This window comes from Meriones unguiculatus, chromosome 1 (genome assembly GCF_030254825.1).
Source record: "Meriones unguiculatus strain TT.TT164.6M chromosome 1, Bangor_MerUng_6.1, whole genome shotgun sequence".
Lineage (NCBI taxonomy): Eukaryota > Metazoa > Chordata > Mammalia > Rodentia > Muridae > Meriones > Meriones unguiculatus.
The window spans coordinates 48,349,861-48,355,860 of NC_083349.1; positions in this window are offsets into that span (position 1 = coordinate 48,349,861).

Genomic DNA, 6,000 nt, shown 5'->3' on the forward strand with positions numbered 1-6,000 from the left:
TTCAATTCCCCATCCCTTGCCATCCATCGCAATGGCTTATTTCATTTCTGACTTCTACTGGAATTCTAAACAAAGACATCCAAAGCTAGAATCCATATGTAAGAAAGAATATGCAGTTTCTTTCTGTATCTAGGTTTAACACACTTACAATGATTATTCCCAGCTCCACCTATTTCCCTGAAACTTTCATGATTTCATTCTTTACAACTGAATAAAGTTCTATTGTGTATATGTCCCACATTTTCACTGTCTATTCATCTGTTGATGGACACCTGGGCTGTTTCCATTTCCTGCTACTGTAAACAGGGCAATGAACATGGATGAGCAGGTTTCTATGCAGTAAGATATCGCATCCTTTGTATATAGCCAGGAGTGGTATAGCTGGGTTATACATCTATTTCTCGTCTATAGGAGAACTTCCATACTGATTTCCATAGTGTCTGCAGCAGGTTGCATCCTCACCGACAGTGAATGAATATTTTCCTTCCCTTACATCCATGTCAGCAGTTGTTGTCCCTTATTTACTTATTTTGACCTCAGACATTCTGACTGGGGCAAGATGAAATCTCAAACTAATTTAAATCTGCATTTTCCTGAAGGCTAAAGATGTTGAATATTAACAAACAAACAAACACAACAGAACAGCCATTTATATTTCTTTTGAGAATTCTGTTTAGTTGCATGCCCCACTTTTTAATTGGATAGTTTGATTTCTTGGTTTTTGAGGTTTGTTTTAAATAACCTTTTTAAATTTTTCTATGTTTGGGTGTTTTTGCCTTGTATGCATGTTTGTGCACCACAAGCATGCAGTGACCCAGACAGAATGCTAGATTCCATGGGATTAGAATTACAGATAGTTGTGAGTCTTCACCTGGGTGCTAGGAATTGAATCCTGGCTCTCTGGAAGAGCAACCAGTGCTCTTTACTGCTGAGTCATCTCTTCCTTGAGTTTCCTAGACATTAGCCCTCTGTCAGATATAGTGACATTTTCCCATTCTGTAAGCTGACTCTTCCCTGAAGTGCTGGTATCCTTTGCTCTATAGCAGCTTCTAGTTTCATGAGGTGCCATGTAAAAATACACTTTTTTTTTTTTACAGAGAAATATGACATCTGATATTGTATATAGCTGAATTCTACGTCTTATATGGGCATCACCAGCACACCGGCATATCAAAAGTTCTTAAGAGTCTCACAGCCAAGAAGACTAGGGAATGGGCCTTGGCAATCTGAATGAATGCTAATTACAGGGTCCTAAGACAGTGGTTCTCAACCTGTGAGTTGTGACCCCTTTGGATATTGAATGACCCTTTCACAGGTGTTGCCTAAGACCACCTGCATTTCAGATATTTATATTTCATAACAGTATCAAAATTACAGTTATGAAATAGCAATGAAATAATTTTGTCGTTGGGGGTCACCACAGCATGAAGAACTGTAGCAAGGGGTTACAGCATTAGGAAGGTTGAGAACCACTGTCCCAGACTATAGGCCCTCTATTTTTCACACCAGTGTCATTTTCCACTCATGATCTCTGGGCATCTGAGGTGACAATCAGAACACAAAGCAGGCTCCGATAGCCAGTTGTAGTTCTTCAACTGTTGTTAGGAGTTAAGATTTTGGACTTAGTCATTAACAGTACTTTATAGAAAACCACCTATTCATTGACTACAAAAAATATCACTAATGTCTCTACAGTGTCAAAGTTTGGGAGCCACTATTTCCATCTTTATACTAAGAAAATGTTGGACCAAATAGAAAACAGCTTTTCTTGGATAAGCCAAAGGTTGCAGGTCCAACCACCACACCACAATATCTGTGGGTTCACCTAGAATAATGACTGATTTCTGCTTCTGTCGAACAGAAGCCAGTAGCCACAGCCATTCTAAACTAGCGCTGAAACACTAATGAACTGCTGGAGGTGGACTAGAAAATAGTGCTAGCATGAGAAATGTGTGGGGGCCCTTTATCCCATGCTGGTTACTTCTAGCCTTCCCATTTTACTTAAGGAGACAAAATGCTCAACAAGAGTCAAGTGGTAGAGTAGAGGGTTTAATATTTACTTGTGAGGCTCAAGCCTGGAAACACAACCCACCCCCATTATGAAACCCCGAGGAAGGCCAGGCAAGAGGGACGTCCGAAACAGTAGTACATCAAAGAACTATGAAGCCCTGTTAGCTACAGTGGCAAGCATTAAGTACAATACTGCTGAACAAACACATTAAAATTAAATTCCTATTTCCCAACCTAGTATGTCTACCTTTCAGCAAAAAAATGTACAAAGTTTGCCAAAAGGCATGAAGAAATATCCTGAAGATAGAACACATGAAGCAAGAATGAGAGTCAAGGGCTGGAGAGATGGTTCTGTGGTTAAGAGTACTTCTTGTTCTTATAGAGGGCCTAGGCTTAGTACCCAGCACTCACAGGTTGGCTAACTACCATTCACACTTCTGGTTTCAGGGAATCTGACACCCTCTTCTGACCTCCAAAGGCACTAGGCACTCATGAGGTGCACACACACACACATTCAAGCAAAACATTTCACACACATAATCTTAAAGAATAACTAGAAGAATGAAATTCAGGAAACACACACACATACAGGAATATCTAGAGAACTTTAAGTATATGGAGGGCACCCCTGGACAAAATAGGGCAATGGAGAAAGGAGTTCTTTAAGCAGACAGATGGGAAATTTAAGGGCCAAAGGAAATGCTAGAAATCATGAGCATTGTAGCAGAAATAAAGAATGCCTGTGATGAGCTCATTAATGGGACAGGAACTGCTGACGACTAAGTAAGCTTGATATTTACATGAAATAGAAGAAAGATTCTAAAACACTGTGGTTACTCCACAAGGTTTCAATATATTGCAAGGGAAGAGTGGTGAATATTTGAAGTGATCAAAGGCTGGCAACTTCCCAAAATTAACGTTGGCCACCAGAGTAGAGCAATGTGATGTCCAAAGAACACTAATCAAATATTAAAAAACCCGTACACCAGGCATGCCCTATTCAAACTGCAGAGGGCAAAGATATTTTTTTAAAAAAAGAAACTAGTGGAAAGGCTCAACCACCTACAGAGAAATAAGGATGAGATGACAGCATGCTTCTTGCAAGAAGCCATGCAAACAAGATGGAGGCCATAAAAATCAACACCATGAGACTCAGAATTCCCCATCAGCAAGGAAACATTCTGAGACAGAGCTAAAGGAGTTCATCACCAGTTAACCTGCACTGCAAAGAAGGAGAATTTCCTCAAGCCAAGTGAAAATGGGCGTCAGAAACTTGTATGGTGGCACATACACACATTTAATCCCAGCACTCAGAAGGCGGAGGTAGGCAGATCTTTGAATTCGAAGTCCAGCCTGGTCTACAGTTTCAGGACAGCCAGGGCTACAAAGAGAAACCCTGTCTAGAAACGACAAAACTCAACTAATCAACCAAAACCAAAACCAAACGAAAAACCATACATCTACACAAAGCACACCACTACATAAAGATGAACAGTCTTCGGCTTTTCAGATTTTAATTCTTAATTGATCTAAAGGATAATTGCTTGCTTAAGTGAATACTGGCAATGTTTTATTGGGTGATTATGATATTTGGATAAGTGAAGTGATTGGTAGCAATGTTACCAAGGGACAGGAAGGAATTAAGAATATACAGTAATGACACATACTATACTACCCTTAAGACAGGCATAGCCTAGGTGACAATGCATGCTGTAAACTCTAGAACAATCTTTAGACATATTTTGGTTCTGTGTGTAGATAAAATGAACATGTCAAAGGACACTAGTGTGTTGTTTTAAACATGTTTTTGTTTTAATCCCAGGTGTGGTATGTGGGACTGATTCAGATGGTCCACAGCAGGAACTATTTGCCTCATGTGGGCTCTGAAAGGGGCTCTTTGCCAGCTGCACACAGTTTGAATCTGAGGACTCTGGAGAGAGAATAAATGCCAAAGATTAAAGAATGTCGAGGAGCTCTGAGAAAGAACAAGGCTGCTGCCCCCCCCTCCCCGTGGTCCCTGCTGCAGTGAGACAAGAAGCTGGAGATCTCCTGAAACAAGGATTGGACTGGCTCCAAGGAACCCAATGACCCTGACCAGCAGGAAGCAGCTAAGAGAACTATGACCCCTTTTCCACTAACGCTTTCTCTCTCCTATTTGGTGTTGGGATGTTGGAAGGGACTGGGGTGAAGTAGGAAGAGAGATATAAGACATGTAAATAAAAGTTAAAAAAAAAAAGTATGCCAACACTGGCATCCTATCACTTTTCACCATATTGTGTGTGCGTGCACGGGTCTGTGTAGACACAAATAGCCACGTCAGAGGACACTGGCGTCCTCATCTATCACTTTCCACCATGTTGCATTGAGACAGGCTCTCTCACTGAATCCGGAGCTAGGCTAATCCTCCTGTCTCAGCCTCCCCCAGCACTGAAGGTAAGGTAGGCATCATCATGCCTGGCTTTTTATGTGGGTGCTGGGATTTGAACTCAGGTCTCCAGAAAAATACAGCAAGCTCCCCTTAACACAAGCTACTTCCCCTCACACTTGCTTATTAAAACAGGGTCTTGCTATGTTCTTCAGGGTTGGAATTTTGAGATACAAAACAATTCTCCTGCCTCAACCTCAAGAGCAGTTATCTTGGACTACAAGTGCACACTCTCATGCCGGACAAAATATTTTTAAAAAGGAGGTATAACTGGTTGACTGAGACCAAATTCCACTGGGGACAAGGATCACGTAAATTCCTTCTAACCCGTGCTCTGCAAACAGTTGCCACTAAGCAGAATGCCAAGAGTTTTACTTTCTTTTAAGGAAGGTCACTGGCCACAGGTAAAGGTAAAAGTCTACATGACTCACATAGCACACTATTCCATAGTAAACTCAAAACCTAATTGACTCTCTGTATAATGGGGGTCGAATTATGGGGGTCTGTGGTGGTTTGTACCTGTAGTCCCAGTACTTGGAAAATGGGAGGAAGGACAATCAGAAGTTCAAGACCAACCTAGGCTATGTGAGACCTGGTCATATAAATGGGTGAGTGGGGCAGAGACGAAGCTGATGGTACACTACCTGCCCTGCACACTAAAGGCCCTGGGTTCAAGCATTTACCACACTGGTTCTCAACCTACGCAGATACCCTGCATATCAGACAGTTACAATTCATAACCGTGGCAAAATCACAGTTGTTAAGTAGCAATGAAAGTAATTTTACGGATGTGCGTCATCACAACATGAGGTTAAAGGGCTGCAACTTTAGGAAGGTTGAGAAACCACTGCTCTACAAAAACACTACTTTCAAGTTTCTTGGGGTGTGTGGGGAGAGAGCCCATTCCTAACGTTTGTGTTAGGAACTCATGTTGATATCCATCCTGCTTCCTCTGCATCTGGTTAATGCACAAGGGAAGCCAAGCCCGCTAGAGGTGAGGATGGGCCAGGTGGCCATTTTGCTGGGTTTGCTCTAAGACTTCACCACATAGGCCCGGGACACACAAGCCCCATACCCCCTGCTGCTGACTTCCACTGGCTTCATTGATGTTATCTGATAGGCCTCTTCCAGGAAGCCCTTCCGTGCTTTAAATCAGGAATCACTACCATCTTTCTCTGTGAAGTTTTCTGAGCCACGGACGGTCCACATGCTGCCACTGCACCTCCCCTCAGCCCCCCCCCCCATCAGAACGGCTACACTGGTTCCACTATGGAGAAAAGCAGTACTTTGGTTGAGACTTGAAGAGTTCAGAGGTGTTGGCAAACAATGGGAACAGTTTGATTTTAACTCATCGGTGACTCATTTTACATACTTAAAAACAAAAACCTGTGGGGGTTTTTGACAATTAAAAATACATTTTAAGGTCTTGCATGAATAATAGATGAATAATAAAGACTTTAAAGACTTGGGCCAACAAGCTCTGAAGGGATCCCGAGGCTTGGTTTCCTACAATGATTTAACAGCTTCATGACTTCTGTGAAGATGAAGACACTATAATAGCCACA